The following is a 23,434-nucleotide window of genomic DNA, read 5'->3' as shown; positions in this document are numbered from 1 at the left end:
TTGGACATTTTTTATCTGAAGGGGTGTTTGGTTTCTCGGTTTTTGTTAGAAAAAGGGGACTTGAAGTTAGAGGTTTTTAGGTTAAAAGATGGGGTCTTTTGTCTGAATTTGGGGTCCCTTTGGTGTTTTTGGTTGTGGATTTGGAGAATTGAAGTTGGTTCTTTAATTGCATGATGCTTGACTTTCACTCCGCTTGCTCCCTACTCTGCTGTCAGCGCTCTTGCCCCTTTGATCCTCGTGATCGGGGTCAACATGGTGAAAGAGGTCATCGAAGATTGGAAGTGGAAAATGCAGGCAATTTCCTTTCTGAATTGATATTATTAGTACTTCTTTGTATATCTGTAATATATATCTGTATGCATTGCTATTGATAGGGGATAATTCAGTAGCCATTGATGCTTGATGTTAGTGATGGAGAGCTGACAACTGGATGGGTTGAACCATCTAATCACTGCAATTTTTGGCCTCTAGCCCATCCATATATGGCTCACCAAATCAACAGTCCCAATCGCAACATATGTTTTCCAGGTCCACTGTGTAGGAGCTGCATAGATCTTTAATGGCAAAAACTGGGCCCCACCACCGTATAGGTGCTATGGCCTAAGAACATGTAATGATCCTGCTTTCATAACAGAATTTATCAATCAAAAACAGAACAAATGGGAGAAAAATAACTGTCTAATGTTGAATATTTCAGGTGAAGTTAAGGTTAAGATATGTCATGTGTTTGCATACCTCTAAAGAAAAACATAAAATAGTGTGTTGAGCCCTACCCATCTACATGCAAGGACAGATAACAACATGGAATACAAGCTCTGGCCTGAAAATAGGATTGTCTCTCTCGAGGTGGGCCAATGTTCAAAACAAATGGATGGCAATGAAAGAATGTTGTAATGTTCATTTGTTTGAATATTGTAGCTCACCTGATGAGTGACACTTTTTTTCTTTCTTAAATGTAGATCTAAATAGTACACCTAACTAGATGGAAAGCTCGGATCTTGCACACATGCTTCTGTGCATTTTGGATGGGCGGAGCTCCACATGTAAGCTTTTAGCAGGCCAAAGAAATTTCACTTACGCAAGGCTGTCAGTGGCCAGGCCCAACCCTATTTTATAAATTTGGCTTTCCTCATCATGGGGTTTGACCCATTGACAGTCTCACAGGATAGTATTGATCTGGTACAAATTTTGGGCATAAAGGCAAAGATGCTTTATCCAAGGGTTCAACTGTTTACTAAGTCAATCCCAAAATCAGATTGGTTGAACAATCCTAACCTTTGATTTGTTGGAATCCAGTAGTCAGATAATCAAATAAGTGGAACCAAATAGCTCAAGGGGGATTTTAGGGCTGGATACAACTATGGCAGGGCCAAACAGTTTAATGGCCTGAGTCAACAACCCATGCCATGGGGCCACACTTCAACATACACTTGAGGTCGTATTTTGTACAAATGACCGTTTTCTTTTAGAAATCATTGGATTCTTGGCGACCACATGTAGGGCTGTCAATGAGCCAGGCCCAGGCCAAGCAAATTTTTTTTTTTTTAATAAGATCGTCCTGATGGCTCGGGCCTACCAATTTAGAGTCTAGGCTGAAGCCAGCCCTGGGTCTACTGTTTTAAATGGTTAAGTCTCAGCAGCTTGGACATGTCGACTTAGAGTCGGAGGTGATTTGTGTTGTTGAAACAGATTGGGTCTAGGCAAGTTCGTTGACTTGGACATGTCGCATGGGACTCGATCCAAGTCTTAAGACCATGATTTGGAATGATTTCCTCATTCCCCTCCCTCTCAAGTAAGGCTGTTAACTGGTTGGTTTCAAGTCAGGTCCAAGTGTATTCATACCTAGACTTGCATGAAGTGGTTGTGCTTGGGTTGTTGCTTTTAGTTCCAGGTACTGTGTTTAAACCCAGATCTAGTTAGGTTTGGATACCCTCTTGTCTTGGGACCTTGTATTTGGTTAAGGTTTGGATTTGTTCCAGTTTAGGGCAATTTGGATTTAACCATTCATGTATATTGTTTCATTCCTTCATGTGATATACTCGGAAAACTATTGATTTCATCAATAGGTATTTAAAGATTTTCAACTTATCATGTGCAATATGTTGATTTATAATATGTTAGCACCAATATGATTTCAGCAAGCATCCATGAATTTGGGGTTAGGATTTTTCAGCCAAAATGATTTTGGTATTATTACATATCTATATTTGAGTCCCATAATTTGGATTAATTAATTTGTGTTGATGTACCCATCTTAACTGAACCTGATCCAATTCAAATTATCACATGAGACCTGACATGACCCTTAAAAAAATAAAAAATAAAAAATCAGGTCTAACATTGTGGACCTATGACTAACTTGAATTTTAAATGGGTAAAGGAAAAAAAAGAAAAAGAAAAAAAGAACCATGATCCATTTAAAACCGGATCGGTAGTGACCCTGATCCACTTTGGACTGCTTGACTGTAAGCAAATTTTGTGACCTTATGAACAAGTTGGATGAAAATTAGCCATCATAGTAGCCCTGTGAAGGTTTCAAGGTGGGTGTCATTATCCCTACTACTTCCTGTGGTGTTGTCTACTTGAGCTTTGGAATTGCCTCATTTTCTGTTTCATGTCTAAAATGAGCTCATAAATTAATGGACAGCTCTCCATTCTCATTTTTCTCAGCCCTGCATTAAGAGTAATAATAGCACACTAAGAGAATGCCGCCTCTCCATTCTCATTTTTCTCAGCCCTGTAACCCAAAAGAAATTGGCAACTGCAACTCAGCAACATATCAGTTGTTTGGATGTGCCAATCTATGAGAAAAAGAAAACACAAAAGAAGTTCTAAGTACTTCCTAACAGCTACTTCTTGAAACAGTTCACAATAGAAAGCTAAGGTGCATACAGCTGATTAGTTTAGAGGATATTCCACGGTGGGATGTGAGAGTTCTCAAAACTACAACTAAGAGAACTGAAATTCACCATAATCCATGGGTTGCAATCTGTGTTATGATACATTCATGTCTCTGATGCCCCACTGAGCTTGTACACGTTGGTGTTCATAGACAGAATAAAAGATCATAGGCATGTGAAGGAAATGTTAAGGCCCTTTTCGTCAGAGGCCTGAAAATGAGTTCATCCCATTTTAGTTAACAGTAATTATGTATTACAGATCCTGATCTGTAATACATAATCACTGTTAATAAAGAAGAAATAAACTCATTTTTAGGTGTCTACCAAATAGGGCCTACACAACAATTAACAGGAAACGTATCTGAGCTTAGAGTAGGCAATTTGCAACTATTTTTTCCAGAGAAAAAAATAGTTACAGGGGTGGATTGGATTATGTTATAGGCAACCTGCAGCTTTGGTATTGTTCGAGAACATAGTATTAGTGTAACACATTATATGCAACCTGTGACTTTGCTTATTGCATGCTGAATTTCAATTAGGATAAGTGATGCCCATGGATCAGTAATCCAGACCATTCATCCATTGCATCCCAGTGGACAGATTGTGCCTTAAGAATCCCCTGGATTTGTTGCATCCTTTTAGCAACAAATCTGGGACTTTTCTCAATTGGAACTGACCACCTATAGGCACCTATACTGCTATCTGTGGTACAAGACATTTTTTAGCTCTGAGATGTAAAAAAGGTTTTTTTTCCTTTTCTTTTTCCATTTCGTGGCTCAACACCCATACTGCAAATTGTGGTAGAGGTGCCTGGAGGTTATCAGTTCTCTTTTTTAATTCAGTGCGGGTCACTTGATTTTCCTACTATAGTCCACAAATGGAAAGGTTAACATTGTCTCACAGTAGATTCTTTTTTTTGCTAGTTACGTTGTTTGTCGAAGATCCTGAAATTTGATATGGGTTTCAGGAATTTGTAGCCCCAAGCAAATCACTGTTCCAAAATTGAAAGCCTACCTACTGATTTGTAGCCCCAAACAAATCACCAAAGAAGAAATTGATGTATCAACTCACCAATCGAAAGTTTCCCTATGCAGGTAAGTTGTGTACACATATCCCTTTTTATTTTCAAGGCATTCCCTTGATTTATGCAAAACTAATCTACCCAAAATTTATGGACAACTCCCATTGCCTTTGATCTACTAGAACTAGCATCTGTGGATTGGCAAAAGTGCGAATGCACTTGGCGTAATAATTATTAGCGGTGAGGATCTCCCACAATATTGATAAAACTCTATAAAATAGGAAATAACTCAAATTATTATCATAATATGTTGTCTACTCTCTTGGGGCTGTGTATTGGGGCTCAATACACAGTCATATTGTTGTGTATATTCTACCATATGAGGAATTTCCTACATATATACCATCAATATGATTGTTTTATTTATGCACAGAGATAGACATGCTCTAGGGAGTAACATGAAGAAAACGTAGAATCAGTATATATAGGGAGTAACATGAAGAAAACGTAGAAACAGGTCCCCTGGAAATGCATATGTTGAAGACGATGCATCAAGTGCGAGTTATTTCCTAGTAAGCGCAGTAGTCATCGGTGGCACTGTCACAGTTGAAGGTTGCAGCACAAGTAGTTTACAGGTATTACAACTCTCTTCCATGTCTGCATTTGCTGCTTTTTGTACTCATGTACATATCATCTCACAGATCTTACAATTAGACTATCAGTATTGGACATGACTCCATTTACATTCAACATCAAACTGGCTGCAGTTGCTTCTTGTAAGGAACACATAAATTATCTGGAGCAATGGCTGAACGAAAATCTGAGCACATACAAGGATACTTTTTTTGAGGTGATTCACATGCTTTATTTCATTCCCATTGTATGAATGAACTTATCCTCAATATATGTTGCATTTTTTTTTTCTCTCTTAAAGCTTCTTGAACATGAAAATGTTTAGAGCCCACTCATGGACATGTCTTTCTTTCTTTTTTCCCAGGATTGCCTCAAGTTCTTAAAAGAAGTACCTTCTGCAACAACAAATGATGCATCTGCCAATCCTTTCCAACATTCCATTGAAAATCCTTTTGCAGATTTTCTATACATTAAATACCATTGAAATTCCTTTTGCAGATTTCTAAGGAACAATGGAACAATGGAAGTTGTTATTCCAAACTGACAGTTGTTATTTAAATATATCTGAATGTTGTTGCTGTACAGAACAATGGTAGTAGATTTTTGAAGTGTGTGGAACAGTTGTTGGGGTATGAAGGGTTTGGTTGAACAGTTGCTGTTGTATAGAATAGTTGGTGAAGGGTTTTGTAGATTTTCAGAGAGAGATTTGAATTTAGCTTTGTTCTTTTCCTCTTTTTTCTTGAATTTGAGGTTGGGAGTTTGGAATTTCAGGTCCTCAGGGAGAGCAATGGATTTCAGTGTGATCTTTAGTCTTTCTTCATGAACTGGAAGTCAGTATTTAGAATTCTTCAAGAAATATGACAGTCCCGAATAAAGTAAGTTTGCTTATTCTATGTACTTGCTATGAATTTCTTAAATCTATATATGCTTTCTCATCACTGTGCCTTCTTTTCTTGTAGTTCTTGAAGAATTCTTTCATTTAAGACTTGAGTTCTATGTAAAGAGAAAGGTAAGCTTTGATCTAGGCCCCCCATTTTTCTTTTTGGTAATTGAGAAGATGGTAGTATTGACTTACTACTTTCATGCAAAAAGTAATGTTCGATAATCTTGAAATAAAGTTGTTGAGATTGTCTAACAAAGTCAGATTCATCATTGGGGTGGTAGAAGGAGAGATTATTGTGAGTAACAGGAAGAGAGCGGATCTGGTTCTCGAGTTGCAGCAGAAGGGTTTCACACCGTTCCTTAAAACCAAAGGCATTGATACTAGCAAGGCAATGGAAACAGAAGAAAATGAAGAGACACCGGAGGTGGGAAGAGTTGCAAGAGCAAGTGATTACGAGTATCTACTGTCGATGCTGATTGGAACCTTGACGCTGGAAAAGGTTCAAGAGCTGTTGGCTGAAAAGGGAAAGCAAGAAATGGAGGTGGAGGAATTGAAGAAGGAAACTCCAAAGTCTTTGTGGATGAAAGATCTTGATGCTTTCATTACGGCACTTGATGTGAGTCTCGTCTAATCCCAATTTGAGGACATGACTTTCCATTTATTTTTATTTTTTTAGGTCTTTCTTGTCTGATTTTCAATCGATGCAGGCATGAGAAGGAAGAAGCCCAGGTGGAGGAGGCGACAGGACAGATGGAGGGTAGGGAAGGTAAGCCTCTGGCTAAGGCTTCTAGACAAGTTGGAAAGAACCCAAGAAAGAACAACACCAAGAAAGCCAATGAAGCAGATACTGTTGTTGAATCTGTAACATCAGTTAGCACAACAGCTGAAACTGGTAGGCATCATTCTTTTCTGATGAATAAAAAATCATCTTTGTCAGTAAGCCAGTGTTTGGACGTATACGCCAATCGGCAGCAGAGAAATTGAAACCCGATTGGCGTGTTTAAACGTACATGCCAATCGACAGCACAAAAATTGAAACCTGAAATGGGTGGATTGTCAGTTACCATTTTTTTCCCATCTTGAAGATTTCATTCATCTCAATGCATGTTATCTTTTTCTCTCTGTAGGACATGTTTCCGAGGGGGGCAAAACCCAAAGGCAGGGGAGCTCCGAAGAAGGCTCCTGCTAGAAAGATGTGCTTGCAAATCCTGAAACTTCTTATTTCCCAAGTATCTCCCTATTTTTGTGGACTTCTCATTGCCTTTTTGGTTTGGGTCTTTCAGTAAAAAATGCCGACTGCCGTTGATAGTGAAATGGAAGATGATGAGGTGCTCGAGCTGAAAGAACAACTGGCAGCATATAACATTGATTCTCCTTTAGATCAAACAGGTATATGATCATCCATGTGCAGTAAGCTTTCGGATCAAAGCGAAGCTGAGAATAGGGTGTTAGTTGATTGCAAATTGATAACCAGTAGATGCACATCCATGGAGTTTTCGCTTGCGATTGTTGAGAAGCTATTTGGCTGCGAGAAGGCATTGGATCGTGCTGTTAATGAGAACTTTAAATAGACATATAACTATTATGTTGGCATTGTACTTTTGTGAATGGAAATGAATGATTATGTTTGATTGATTGAATGAATGAATGATTGTGTTTGATTGGATGAATGAATGATTTAGCCATGAAGTATTTATCTATATTAGCTTATAGGAGTTATCAGGGTGTACTACGATGGTAAGAGCTGCCATTACTAATTAATTTTTTTAATTAACAATAGGCATTAGCTACGGCTATTAACTGTAGCCCTTTGGTGAAAACCGTAGCTCTTGCTAAATTCAGCTTTTTGTTACAGTTCTCATTCAAATTTTAGCTCTAGGTAAAATCCGTAGCTGTATATAATTTTAACCTACGAACAATATTGCTACGGCTTTATTCCGTACCTATAGTTTCATTAGCTACGACTATTAATCATAGCCTTGTATATGAAAACCGTAGCTGTTGCTAATTTAAGCCTATTGCTACGGTTCTTGCTCAACTTTTAGCTACAGATATAATATGTAACGGTAAATACTTTAGCGTTACAGAAGCAACAGCTACGGATTTAATCCATATCCATTATCTCTATGGCTATGAATTGTATCCGTAGCCATAGCTTTTAGACCTATGGCTACAGCATCAATGGCTACGGTCGTGCTATGGATCTTAACCGTAGCTATAGGCTTTCAGCTACGGTTTTTATCCATAGCCTTTGCCCTGTTTTCTAGTAGTGTAGAGATGAGAATAGAGATTGATGAATAATGACTAAAGTAATGAATGGTTAAAGAGAGATAGAAATGAGAATAATGATTGATGAATGAGTGTAGATAGTAGAATAAAAATAATGAGAATATAGAGATTAAAGAGATATAGAAATGAAATGAAATGAAAGGAGAAAATAATGAATAATGAGTGACTAAAGATTAAAAAGAAAGAGTAGAAATGAGAACAATGAATGAATGTAGACGTAGTTAATACTTGTTAGTTATGCAGAATGAGAATCTAGGGAGATATACAAATGAGATGGAATGAATGTAGAGAAAATGTAAAATGTACAGAAAGAGAGAGTGTGCATGATTATGAATGAATATTATGTAACTATAGAATGAATATAATAAATAAGAAAATATAGAAAATAAAATGAATGAGAATTTTGAGATGTAGAAAATTAAATGATATCTAGAAACTAGAAAGAGAGATATCGAAAATGAAATGTGAGACTTGACTTGGAATTCGATTTCGATGTATTTTTCCTTCTACTTTTTTGAATCTTGATTGAAACTTAAAAGAATATGGAGCTAGAGCCTTAGAGACTTTGAATTTGAGAGTTGAAAGATGGAGATGTAATTATGTAAGAGAGAATGTGAGATTTGAGACTTTGAAAGTGTATGAGGGTAGAGAGAGTTTGAGTGCATGTAGAATGCAAATAGGAGGGTATCAATGTTTTTTTTAATAGGGAAAAAGGTTAGATTTTGAAGGAAAAAAAGTTTCAAACAGTCAGATTTCTGATCGTTGGGCCAATATGCGATCACATATGCTATATGCGATCGCACACATCGCATATGCGATCACATATTGTCACACACGATAATATATCATCCCATATGTGCAGGGATCGCATATGCCAAAGTCGCACAAGTGATTTTTCCTTGACTATTTGCATATGCAAATGTACGGTCGCACATTACAACATTGCTACCGATAATGACTCCTAGGCAAACTAAGGAGATGGAAACTAGCCTTCTTAGGCCATTATATAAAATTTAAAACTTTCTAAGAACACACTGATAATCGTTAAGTCAGTTGTACTCTTTTACGAACTTGAGACTTATTTGGTCGAACATCGATAGAACAATATTTTCTCCTTTGCTTTATTTGTGGATAATTGTTGTGTTCGTCGCGTGATATTCGACCTTATGTTAAAATGACCCTAGTTTGTTTATGATGTAAGCACTTATCATGATGTGCTAAAGCCACCACTACTCAGATTAATTGTTTTGCAGGTTGAAGACTCTTAGGTCTTGCGTGTGCACCTCGAAATCCAAAAAAGTTGTTTTTTGAACGAATTAACTGAAGACGTGCATTCTGCCATTTGTGGTCACATTCTCCTTAATGAGAAGTGTGGCTCACTTGATGTTTATAAATAGTAAATCATAACTTTTACCTATCTATATTCTATTTTGTCACATTCTTGTAACATGGTAATAGATTGGTTAGCCATGCAGGCCTTTTTCTAGTTGCCATTTTTGAATTTGACTTAATATCCCTTCATTTAGTAGAAAGAGGATAATAGATTGTGACTCGTCTTTTATCGCTGGAATCGATGTTGGTGCACAACACCTGGACTTGCCTCAATGCAGATATCCTTCATGAACTTCAACACATCGTAGAATATTTTGATCGGGCTACCTTTTTCCACAAAGTATTAACTCAATGGATCGAAGAGATGCATGCAAAGAAGGAGCAACTCGAACATGATCACCTTCAAAACATTCTCCCTATATTTCACGCAGCTTACTGGAATGCTTGGCATAATGCTAGAGAACTTCACCAACTTATGAGAGAATTAAAGTAAGAAAATTGAAATGGAAATCACCCGGCTAATTCAACAGATCAACTTTGCGAATTAAAGAACCAGCATCACTCAACTCATCATGAACTTAGCTTGGCCTTTATGAGATGGACCTAGGCAGAGGCTACCTTTAGCCAAGAAGAAATGTCTCTAAGAGAATTGTAGGTCTTCCTTGAATTAGAGAATGTCGAATTGTCTCAATGGACTTCTTGCAAGCTGGAGGTAGAAAATGCAATGGCTAAGTGCATTCAACGATATGAAGCTCTTCATAATGAGATGATTTAGAGTCTTATTTTCTTTCCATATATCTCGACCTTTCACTTGTACATATTTCCTTCTGCGTTAATGTATAAATTTGTTATTGGTCTTTTTGTACATTTGGCATAACATCATAATTGAATATCTTTCCTTGAAATATTAAATATTACCATGAAACCACTCTATGTGGTTATGATACAACGAATGTGGAGTCAGACTTGCTGGTTTTTTTTTTTTTTTTTTTAATTATTATTATAAATGGTTCCTTGGCTAAATTTTGTTTCTTCATTTATGACAAACTTTCTGATTGAACAATGGCCTTTAATACAATCACCTTTGTCGGAGCTTTCCTAATTGCTACCTTTGAATTTTATCTTCTCTCCCTAAGCCTATTAAGGAGAAGAGAGGAGATAGATACCCACTTAATAGCTCTCTAACCCTTACTAGCTGTTAACAATTGAGATCAAATCTATATGAACCAATTGCAAAAACTTTGAACCATTCTCAAAACATTCAAATGAGCTCAAACCCTTCATGTCCTGGTGACTAAATGGCTTGAAACCCTTCAATCCTTACTCATAGGACTGGAACAGAGAAAACTAGAACTCAACGGCCTTAGAGATTCTATGGCTAAAATTTTCTGTAAGACTCCTATCAAGTGGGCTACACATGATCATCATATCTAACCGTTGGATTATTCAAATTGAGTGATGTAGTGGTCCCCACTTTAGTCGTGATCATTGTAAATAGGTTTGGGGCAGGACGCTTGAACCGCAATCCCTATACTCAGTTATCAAGTCAGATATGATAACCTACGGTGTGGAGACCATAAAGGAGAGAAGTGTGATGGGTAAGCTTCTAACCTTTTTTCTTATAAATAGATGTCTTGGTCCACTCACCAACACAAGTGAGAAAACCCTAGTCTCATTGAAGGTTCTCTTAAAGGTGTAAGGTGCAGAAGATCAAGATTTCTATGGGTGACATTGAGGCATCGAGATGTCTTCCCAATCAGGTATGCCTTAAGATTATTGTGTTGAATCTCCTTTATTGATGTATAGATGATCTGTCAATTCCGCAATACAGCTATAACATTTGGTATCAGAGCACCAATGCATGGATAAGGTAGATTTCAGATTTCCAATCTTCTCAATCTGGCAAATCCAGAGCCCCATCTGCATCAACTCCAAACCGGAATATCAAATTTAGAGGTAGTGGTGTTGCCAATGCCATTCGGCAAGAGATTTTTTTTTTTTGGAACCCCATCATAGTAGGCCCATTACTAGATCTTGATCCTCCTTGGCTATTTAAGGAGAAGCCAAGATCGTGGTAGCGGGGGGTTTTCCTTTTTAAACAGAGTTGCCATGGATTTCGGTGCCACGATTAAGGGTTTTGGATCCTTGGATATGGCACCCACGTCCATCTGCTTCAGTGGCAATCTTGCAGCCCATCTTTTCCAGTGCCTCCGACAGCCATCAATGGCTGAACCCATCTCCGCTTCTCCTCCTCTTCAATCAGATGTGGCAGCAATGGCGTTGATCAGAACCCCGTTGCTACCTCTCTTCTTTCTCCTTAGATCCATGTGTTAATCGATTTTTCGCTGCACTGGTGGTGCTATTGTCAACACTAAGGAAGATGCTGGGAAGGGCATTGGTGGATGGGGTTTTCCACCTGCCATGGAAGCCAATGTGATGGCCAGTCCAACAGCCATGTTGATGGGAGTCGATCATGGGGCAGCAGCGACTACTTCTCCTCTGGTGATGGGGATGACACGCGGTTGCTACCATGTATAGCCGACAGCAGGGCTTGCTATTTTGGATCCAAAGAGGCATGTACTAATTCTGGGTTTGTTGGGCCAGTATGTGGAATAGGCCATTGGGCCTGTTTATTGGTTACAACACATGGATTCTCTATTAGGTCTGTTTGGCATGTTCAAATTGGGCCAGCCTTTGGGAATTTTTCTAGCAATTTGGGCCCATTTGAAGCATGACTTAGGCTAGTTTAATGCTCATTCTAGGCCCACTCTTGGAATAAGGATTGTATTGTCTCTTTGTAGATTATGTAACCGTCTTTGGAATCTTGGGCCCATTGTCCAAGATTATCCTAATAATTGAAATAATGACTTGGGCCATTTCAGATCAAATAAAACCTAAATAAGAATAAACAGATGGTTGGTAGGTTACATTTGTTAAACGGCCCTGGTAATTCATGAATATGATTGGATACATCATTAAGTTCTGATTTAACCCTAAATAGGGCCATTACCCATTTGTTTAAGGCTGATATTAAGTTGTTGACCATCTAGAATTTAATCCAACCATCACTTTAGAATATGTTTAGCCTATGGGTAGTCAACATTAGCCGTATTTTGGCCTAAATCAGAACCATTTTAGAATGGTCCGTTATGGGCATGACCATGTAGTAATCCTTGGGTGTGGGAGTGGTGATTGGAGTTGGTTGTGTTAGCCACCAAAGTGAACTCAATCGGTGAAAATTTTTTACTTTCAGATTTCAGTTTGTGGAAATCAGTGACCATCCATATTAGAATTGCATTTAGTTGCGTTCGTTTTCATAGCGGGTGGTGGTCAGAACAAAGAGGTATCATCACTTGGAAGGATATGAGCGGGGTGAAGTGATTGGTGATAGTAATATAAGTTTGAGAGATTCATTTTACCCAAAGGTGATGGACGTCTTAGATTTATTTTACTAGCACTGATCAGCTTCATGGTCAGTAGAGCCTCTTGTATGTTGCAATTTCACCTAAAGGAGGAGTCACAATGATATGTCGGGCTCTTGCCAGAATTTGATGACTATGGCCCATCATCATTTTAGGTCATTTGGTTGAAGGCCCAAATCAATCGAATGTTAATATATGCATAATATTTGTAGTTTACATTCATGTATGTGGGACTTGTTTATTCATTGATGTGAGTGTTATTATTATTATTTTAATGTTCAGCCATGATTGTTTCTAATGTTCTAAACTAGTTTGATTCTATACCTTTACGTACTGGGTCCAATTTTAAGAAAGGAAGCACTATTTAGGAAATCGTTCTTCGGGTCCTGCAGAGGATTGCACACAATTTAAAGAATGTGTTGTTTCTAAGGGTAAGAATCAAGTTTTAGTCTATTTTAAATCTAATTTAGCTGATATGTCCATAGACTCCTGGTGGATAGACTCTAGTACAACTATTCACATATGTAATTCCATGCAGGATATGCTCCAAAGCTGGACACCAACTGATATAAAAAGATTGGTTTATATGAGGAACAACATTAGAGCAGACGTGGAAGCTATTGGAGTCTGTAGGCTTAGGTTATCATCGGGACACTTTCTTAACCTAGTAAATACTGTATGTGTGCCTTCTATAATTGGTTATGAGCTTAAATTTGGAAATGAAAAATTAAGTATTTCCTATGATTCGGTTATGATTGGTTCTGACACTTTAGTCAATAACCTTTATCAACTAGATTTGAATGTTTCACATGTCTACAATATTAACTCATCACATGGAAACTCTAAAGGCATCAATCGAAAGTTAGATTGTGAAAATTCCTCCATGTTGTGGCACAGGCGATTAAGCCATATCTCTCGAGAGAGATTGGAAAGGCTTGTGCGTGAAAGAATTCTTCACTCTCTAGACTTCTCAGACTTTGGGGTCTGCATAGATTGCATTAAAGGTAAACAGACTAGGACCAGAAAAAAGGGTGCTACTAGGAGCATAGGACCCTTGGAAGTGATTCATACAGACATCTGTGGACCGTTCCCTTCAGTATCTTCAAATGGGCAGAAATATTTTCTCACTTTCATAGATGACTACTCTCATTATGGGGTACTTATACCTTATTAACGACAAATCAGATGCCCTGAATACATTTAAGATATATAAGGCTGATGTTGAGAATCAACTTGATAAAAGGATAAAAGTCGTCAGATCTGATCGTGGTAGTGAGTACTATGGAAGGTATGACGAATCTGGGCGTAATCCAGCACCATTCACTAGATACCTACAAGATTATGGTATCGTCGCCCAGTATACCATGCCTGGTAGTCCAAAGTAGAATGGTGTAGCAGAAAGTCGTAATCGCACCCTAAAGGATATTGCGTGATTTATGATTAGTAATTCAACATTACCAGAATTTTTATGGGGTGATGCATTGAAAACAGCTATGCATATCCTTAATAGATTCCCAAGTAAGACTGTAATAAAAGCTCCCTATGAATTATGGACAGGGCAAAAGCCTAGTTTATAATACTTTCATGTATGGGATTGTCCTGTAGAAGCCAAACCGTATAACCCGCATGAAAGAAAGCTTGATCTTAGAACGGTTAGTTGCTTCTTTATTGGATATCCAGAAAGATCCAAAGGATTCAGATTCTATTGTCCATCATATTCCATAAGATTCATTGAGACTGCGAATGCTAGGTTTATTAAGAATACTGAAGATTGTGGGAGCATGAACTTAAGAAACATTGTGTTTGAGGAAGAACGATTTGTGATTCCCACCACAATCATTCAGAGCAGGTGGTCGTTCGTCAAGCAGCGGACCCTGAGATCCCTATGGATGACCATGCAGAGCCTCAAATACAACTCACTGATGAGGAAACAGAAAACCCAATTCAGAATAATGAGCCTTTAAGACGATCACATAGAGAGAGAAGATCTGCGATTTCAGATGATTACATCGTCTATCTAGGATCATGACTTTGACATTGGGGCTGAAAAGGATCCTTTACCTTTTTCACAAGTCGAACAAAGTGTGAATTCTTCTCAATGGTTCAATGCCATGAAGAATGAATTGAAATACATGAAGGATAACAAAGTTTGGGACCTTATTGAATTTCTTAAAGGGATTAGGTCGATTGGTTATAAGTGGGTATTCAAAACCAAATGGGATTATAAGGGCAATATCGAGAGGTATAAAGTCAAACTACTTGCAAAGGTTTTCAGTCAGCGTGAGAGCATTGACTTTAAGAAGACTTTCTCACCGTTGTCCCAGAAAGACTCATTTAGGATCATTATGGCTCTTGTGGCTCATATGGATTTAGAACTACATCAAATGGACATGAAAACAGCATTTCTCAATGAAGACCTAAGTGAGAATGTATATATTTTGTAATCAGAAGGTTTTAAAACCAAAGGCTCAAAACATCTGGTCTGTAAGCTTAAGAAGTCCATTTATGAGTTGAAATAGGCATCACGACAGTGGTACGTAAAGTTTCATGAAGTTGTTTCCTCATATGGTTTTATTGAAAACACTACAGATGAGTGTATATACGTGAAAATTAGTGGGAGTAAGTTTATTATTTTAGTCTTGTATGTTGATGACATTTTATTGGCCAGTAGTGATATTGGATTGTTGCGTGAGACTAAGAAATTTTTGTCTCAAAACTTTGAGATGAAAGATCTTGGTGATGCATCATTTGTCATTAGCATTTATATTTGCCAGGACAAATCACGTGGACTGCTTGGCTTATCACAGGGGGGCCTATATTGATAGGCTTCTTGAAAGGTTTAACATGTAAGGTTGTGCTCCTGGCCAAGCCCCTATTGTAAAAGGTGACAGGTTTGGCTAATTTCAGTGTCCTAAGAATGACCTAGAGAAGGACAAGATGAAAGATATTCTACATGCGTCAGCAGTAGGGAGCATCATGTATGCTCAGGTCTGTACGTGTTCGGATATTTCTTTTGTGGTTTGAATGTTGGGCATGTACCTTAGCAATCCAGGGATGAACCATTAGATAACTATTAAGAAAGTATTGCGCTACCTGCAAAGAACAAAAGACTTCGCACTCACGTATAGGAAATCTGACCATTTGGAGCTGGTTGGATATACAGATGCAGATTTTGTAGGCTGTCTCGACAGCAAGAAGTCCACCTCAGGCTATGTATTTATGATGGGTGGTGGAGCCGTATCATGGAAGAGCGTAAAACAGTCCATTACGGCATCTTGTACCATGAAAGCAAAGTATGTATCTTTTCATGAAGTCACGAGTCAGGTGATCTGGCTTTAGAGTTTTTTCGAGTTGTGCAAATGATCCCAAAACCATTGAAAATCTATTGTGATACTTCAGTTGCGGTTAACTTCTCCAACAACAATAAGCATTCATCAAGGTCAAAACATATTGACATTAAGTATCTTGTTGTGAAGGAGAGAGTTCAGAATCATCCGGTATCTGAAGAACTCATCGGCACGAGGCAGATGATAGCGGATCCTCTCACTAAAGGTCTTCCTATTACGCTCTTTAAGGAACATGTGACGTCTATGGGAGTTGTAGATCCCAAGGATGTATTTCAGTAGTGGGAGTTTTCAGCTTTGATCCGATTATGTACAAATATTTCAGAGATCTCTTTTATATGCATTGATGATTCTGTTATTCAGTTTATATCTTGCTTCTCCTTCAGTGTGCACTTTCAGTTTTGAGTAAGCAAGAATTTGGTTTGTGTCTTAGTGACACGTTCAGATGGACCACTTGAAGATAGGCACGTATGATCACATTAGATGTGCAATCTTCATACCACACCCCATATCTTTGATCCATGTCGTTGAGGCTATTGGTATTCGTGACCATGATTTGTCGCACTTCGAAATGTATAAATGTTGTGTTGACTACCATGATTCAATATCTGTAGTCTTATGGACCATATCTGACAAGCGTTGCCTATAATTATCCAACGATGTTGTTTTAAAATTCAGTAGGGCGTCCATTAGGAACTTTAAAAAGTAAATGCATTTTATAAATTATTTTTCACAAATAAATTAAAATGTTTTATTTTCTTTTGGAGATCAGTGTAGCCTAAGTGGGAGAATGTAAGACTCATATCAGGTGGGCCACACATGATCATCATATCTGACCGTTGGATTATTTAGATTCAGCGATTCAATGGGCCCCACTTCAATCGTGATCATTGTCAATGGGTGGGACACTTGAACCGCAGTCCCTATACTCAGTTATTAATTCAGATATGATAACCTACGGTATGGAGACCCTAAAGGGGAGAAGTGTGATAGGTAAGCTTCTAGCCTTTTTTCTTATAAATAGATGTCTTGGTCCTCTCACCAACATAAGTGAGAAAACCCTAGTCCCATTGAAGGTTCTCCTAAAGGTGTAAGGTACAGAAGATCAAGTGTAACACCCCGTACTTTGCAATACTCGAGTGTTACCATATAAATTAATTTAATATAAATGTATAAATAATGCAACCTAAATATATAAACTATGAAGTGTATGTACTTTGTAAAGATGGAAAATTTCATGTTAAAATGATATGTAACTATAATCCATGTTATGTGCATATACTTACAACCTCATTAACATAAATTACGAACTATAGAATCTGTAATACATAAAAATAAAATATACTAGAAAATCTAATGACTTATATAAAATCTAAAAACCTAACACATATATGACCATACAAATAATAATATATATTTATTAATCTCTGCATACTGATATTCATATAATTTATATATTAACAATTTGTATTAATATAAATTATATATGACAAAATATATAAAGGAAAATAATAATAATAATAATAATAATAATAAACATTAAAACTTATTCTAGTAATAGCATTTAATATTCTAAATCCATAGCGTAAGTGGTCTCGGTTGCCTGAATAGATCCCTTAGCCCTTTTAACCGTTGTCGTTCAAATTCGATATGATCCGACCGTTGGAATTGCAGGAATCCACCAATACGACCCAAATCAAGTTGTGGGCCCGACCTAGGCTTTGGATCCACCTCATCTTTAGTTAGGTGACCTAATATGACCTCTAGAATCATCTAGACGGTGTGGATTTCTCAAAAACATCACGGTGGACCCCACACCTGCGTCGCATGTGCACCACAGGGGATGCACCCGTTGTGCACCAGGCTGGTTAGACCGGTCAGCACGGGCTGACCCGTGCTTCTCCAAAAATGGAGAGTTTTTCTCTCTCCCTCTCGTTGCGCCAGCTGACGGACAGCGTCCGTTTTGGACCCACCATGGCCCACAAATGTGGACCCAAGTTGATGATCCAGACCGTCCATCGTGTGTGCAGCATGGGCCTGACTAGAACCATGTCACTCATGCAAGCCCCTACACATGTGTGTTCACACAACAACCAGCACAAGTAGGACCCGAAAGCACATATCTCCCCAAAACGGAAACTCCATTTCTCTCTCCACACGCCAGCTCAGCGATCCGCGTGAGCTGCTCCTACGCCATTTCAACCCTCCATCCTAGAGGGATCTCTACCGTCCATTTGCTTAGGGCGTTTCAAAAAAAATTGTGGACGGTTTCAATTTTACCCACCGTATTTGAAGACGGTTTCGAGCAGGCCAAATCCTTACCATCCAATTTTCATTCAACGGCTCTGAGAGTTAGGTTTTGGCCATAAGTAAGGAGTGAAAATGACTCTCTCCCAGCTCCTACAAAAACCTAAAGAGAATTACAGCCGCCCGAGGAAAAACCATCCTCCTCCTTGTTCTTCTGAACCCACCAACCAAACGGCATCCAAGCTCCATTCCATCCTTTCACCAAGCTCCAATGTACCCTTAGGAGTTGTCCCATGCCGTCAGAATGAAGGAAGGAGTAGTGGGTGGGAAGATGCCATTAACGCTCGATCATCTTCCACGGTAAGCTTGCACCGTCACTGCTGTTTGTGGTGAGGCTGGTCATGGATTTAAATATGTAAATGTGTGGCCCAATCATCGCAGTACAAATGATGGGAATCACGTCTGAGAGAGGAAGCAGAGGTGAGGAAAAATAGTGCAGTTGTGCTGCTGGCTGGCCATGGCCACGTTAACTTAGCGAGTTCACCGAGTCTGGTTCGAGTTAGACAGGGCTTGCTGTGTTGGGCCATGACTAAGTTGAGTCTAGACTCACTCAGCCATGAAGAGATAGGGAGAGCAGGTTGTTGCTGCACTCACATCAACTATGTGGCCATGGTTGGTACCGCACTGAGTCGGGCCGACTCAGTAACTGGGTTCTGGCCCGACAGAACTGCTGGAATGAGTCCAGCCATACCGGTCTGGTCCAGCCCGTACTTCTTGCTGGACTTCCAGGAGGTGGAAGACATGTAGAAGGAGATGAAGGAGAGAGTTGGAGTTAGGAGTAGGAGAGTCAACTCGCTGCATTGCTGACTCAATTTTCTCCTTGAGTCGAGTCGAGTCACTGGACCGAGTTGGGTTGCACCTGGTGGTTGTTGCTGGATGTTCAGCAAAGGGAAAAGCAGAAGGAATAAGAGAGGAGAAAGAGGAAAAGAGAAAGAAGGGAGTTGAACCCTGACTCACTGCCAAGTTAACTCACTAGAATAGGAGTTGGGCCACACTTAACTCCTGCTGAGGTATAAACCCTCCACCCTCTTATGTTGTGAATTATCATTATAGGTATTGACTAACTAATACTTCTACTATGAATATTAGCTAAGAATAGCCATTAGTAAATTATCTATACTAAAGTTAGTTACGTTAGACAAAAATAAAATATAATAAAATAATATCTAGACATTGGTGCTTTGTTTTGACACTCTTGAATATTATTATAAATAGTGGGTTATAATGCCAATTATCATCATAATGATTAGTATTAGTGTGTTAGATAATATAAATTATAACACTAACACTAAAAGTGATCTTGAAATTATTAAATTTATATTGTAATTAATGGCACGCCAACTAGAGCTCAAATCCTAAAATCTAAGTTTAAGACTAAACCCTAAGATGAAAACCCTAATCCTACATTAAGCCCCTAAGATAAATAATCCAAACCCTAGGTTATAATCTCAACCATGAATAGTTCGTAAAACTCGATCTAACCATGTAATTTCCTAATTCATGATAGGACTCGATTATAAGGGACCACATGTCCCCTAGCCATGCTGGTAGGCGATCCAACTGTAAGGTGATGATTCTTCCCCTTGAGCTTTTCATCTTCTCATTAGCTTAAGTTATAGTTTTTATTAAAAATTATAATTGATATCTCTCTCTTATAATCACATGTGTTAGCTGGTGGAAATTGAATTGTTATATTGCCTGCTTAATGTTCATCCTGTATATTTGTTCATGCTTGTGGATTATTTGTGTATTGCTTATGGACTTTAAATTGGTACATCAGTGGGAAACCCCCACCTATAGATGTACACCCATACTTGGGATGTAACCTGACTAGTTTTGATTAAAATGGACCTTCGACTTAGTGGTTATTGAGTGGTTATCTAAATGGATCATTGATGTGGGCCTACCATCCAGGGTTATTATGTCCAAATGGTTTTCAAGGATGGTCTTTTATCGCATGGTTTTGACACTCGCCCTATGAGGCCTATTTTGATAATTGCCCTATGTGGCTTGTTTGATATCGCCCTATGTGGCTTTGTTCTGATATTTTTCCTATATGGGTTCGATGTTTTATACTGTGTAACCATACGATGGTAAGCCCCATATATCGTAATATGATTAGCCACTAGTTGACGGGTTTCCATTAAACATCCTAAGATGGTAGCCTCATGAGCCGGGGATGGTGGTAATGAGACACTATGCCCGAGCTGTCGGCCTACGCTGGGCCATGTGCTCTCCGTAGTGACCTTTGAGCTTATCTAAATTGGCTGGTTGTAAATGGACTAATAATGACTTGGCTAATCATGCATGCATGGCATACTACGACGGCTTAGATCATTATGCCCATGCGATTACGCTGCGAGTTGCGCTAATGACCAGCCGATCGATTTATGATGATGACTTGGATCACTCATGCCCATACGATTACGCTGCGTGTTGCGCTGATGACCACTCACATCTTTGGGTGATGACCCCATTGCCTGTCTGGATGTTTTTCCTGGAGCTCCGACCGTCTGGATGATTTACCCGGGTCGATGATTGCATTCATGCATCCATGCACCTAATAAGACTGCATTTACTCTGTTTTGGTTGTCTGGATGTTTTATACTATCTCTTACCTAATGCGGCGGTGTGTAATCTTGAGGGGAATTCACACTGAGTTGGCCACTCATCCATCAAATATACAACCGTACAGGTAATACAGGTGACTTTAGTGATATGTATGTTCAGACTTGATGAGGAGCAGGGTACGATCGCCAGGAATGCATGACTGTATTTACCTGGAGGAGCTGCGTGATCTTGCTGTTGACATTTATATGCTTTCCGTCATTCTTCATGTATTAAATTCTTGTAAATCTTGTACTTGTTAAATTTAGAGACATTAGTTTGTATAAGTCATTATGGGCAGCTTCTTGTAAATTTGAATGATAATGAAATTTTCCTTTATGTCGATTTGTCCATACTACACTCATTTGCTTACTCTGATGAAGAAAAAAAAAATGTACACTCGAATTCGACCATCCTTTAAAGTTAACACTCGGGTTTTTGGGACACGGGTCATATACTCGGGTCCTGAAAACCGGGGCGTTACATCAAGATTCCTGTCAGCAACATTGAGGCATCGGGATGTCTTCCCAATTAGGTATGCCTTAAGATTACTATGTTGAATCTCCTTTATTGATGCATAGACGATCCATCAATTCCACAATATAGGTATAAGATTTTCACGGCCTATCGATGAATCCAGCATCAAGTTGAAAATCTTTAACCACTCAAGTGTAGGTTAAGAAGAGAATTCTGCCATGGAAATCGCTCCATCGACCTAGAAAACCGAGGCCGTATAATTTAGCTTCAACTTCGAGCAACATTGGTCATTCCACATCATGTAACCACTATATGGAATAAAGCTAAAGCTATCACTGACCAAGAAGAAGGAAGTGTAGCTATTAGGCGAACCTTCCCTTAGTAGGAAAGAGCATATCGACCTCAACAACTAGTCTGTCAAGGCCAAATGGCTGACTTGATGGCTAATTATGTGGCTCAATATGAAGCTCTCCACTATTGGCTACATTGAGACTTCATCTTTTTAAGATTATATAAAGAATTATTTTTTAACATAAGGAATTAATTTTTATTCCTTTGATTCATCTCCATCGATCTTAATAAAAAAAAAGCTATGACTAATTTTACTAGTCGAACTCAATTATGATCCATTCCTTCATTGAGCTAGATGATTGAATTAATCAATCTCAATTGTAGATTCATATACCAATGACGATTATTCATTGAATCGTTGTGTTCGATAACATTTACTACATGCCTTTTCAATCCCCAAATCTACTTATTGGGAACTAAACCATTCTCATAAAAACATGAAATGCCGCTATGCAATCATTAATTGTTAGCCAAATTGCACCAAATGCAGGATTTCTCTCTAGGGTTTGACTTATAAATAATTGCCTAGGCCATTCTTCTCTCCAACCTTACACTCTCAAATTCCTCTATGAATGGCTTCCAATATAATTTCCTCAGCTAGCGACCTCATAGAAGATATCTTTAAGTTTAGCTTACGAGACCTATGCAGAACAACGTGGTCAAAGACATTCCATCATGTCTTGAAGCAGTCCATTCCCTTGAGTCATATAATCAGACTGCACAAGAGTATGGAGACATCCTACGCAAAGTGCAAACCATCTTGCATAATTACAATGATGCTTAGTGTGTTCGTCATTTGGCAAACCAATTTCTTAAAGCCCTATGGAATGCTAGAAAGCAACTTTCCCGACTTCGGTGAACACATGACTCTGAGCTTGTTGCGGTAGAAGCTCTTCACATAGAAGTTTTAGATACTAAGACTCTTGTTTAAGACTTGTCTAAAAAGCTCTCCGAACAACAACAACACTATAAGTGCTAGGATGCTGAGCACACATAGGTTGTCAAATTTCATAAGACAAAACCACTTCAAAGTAGATCTTTAAATATCGGTCTATGTTCAAGAGAAGATCAAGCTCAAGATCGGTCTATGTTTTAGAAAAGATCAAGCTCAAGATCGGCTTATGTTCAAGAAAAAATCGAGCTCAATGTTGAGGGTCGAATATTGCATATCAGACCCAGTTATTGCTTGGATTTATAAACATGGTACCGTTGAATAGCCCATTTTAATCATGTTTATGTTGCAAGGTGGAATTGCGAGCTGAGACTGGATCGGGATGCTAAAAGTATGGATTTAACGTTCAGAATGCACCAAGGCAAGGGACGGACTCCAGGGGACTAAGATCAACGGAATTACACACCAGGGATCTGCGAAAATTGAGAAACTGAAGCTCAAGCGGCCTGAAAGTCAGCCAGAATGCAAGATCACTGGGTTTCCATCATCTGTTTGGCTCGAAACTTTATACATGGCTCGAGGACCAAAAACTAACCGTACACGTCAAATTTCAGCCATTGGATCCTCGTGAAAGTGGCTGAACTAATAGATCAGCTCATAAAACCCTGATTTGGGGCCCACCCGCTTTCCAGATACGCTTTAACTTCGGCCCCCACGACTCAAATGAAATGGGGAACAAGATGGATGGTGTGCATTTCTCATAATCATCATACAGTGTACATAGTACACTTTTTGCACTAAACGTGCATGGCAACACAGGAAGCAAATTTCGATTTTTCTGCTGCTGCGAACGCGAACAGAGAGCTTGCGGGTGGGATCTTGTGGGCCACCAACATGCTCCAAAGGTCTGATCTAGACCGTCCATCAGAAGACCACGCTTCCTCTTATCATAGCCTAGAGGACAGAATTGCATATT

The 23,434-nt window shown here is 38.8% G+C and overlaps 1 long non-coding RNA gene across 1 annotated transcript; it reads left to right on the top strand.

Moving 5' to 3' along the window:
- Positions 1–19,485: 19,485 nt before the first annotated feature.
- On the top strand, positions 19,486–21,081 carry LOC131230227 (uncharacterized). The gene is made up of 2 exons (XR_009163913.1): positions 19,486–19,698; positions 20,827–21,081. It is a non-coding gene; the product is annotated as an uncharacterized LOC131230227 (long non-coding RNA).
- Positions 21,082–23,434: the final 2,353 nt, after the last annotated feature.

The sequence above is a fragment of the Magnolia sinica genome, chromosome 2, assembly GCF_029962835.1.
Source record: "Magnolia sinica isolate HGM2019 chromosome 2, MsV1, whole genome shotgun sequence".
NCBI classification, from domain to species: domain Eukaryota; kingdom Viridiplantae; phylum Streptophyta; class Magnoliopsida; order Magnoliales; family Magnoliaceae; genus Magnolia; species Magnolia sinica.
The sequence above is the reverse complement of the archived record's forward strand: the minus strand, read 5'-3'. Positions and strand labels throughout refer to the sequence as shown.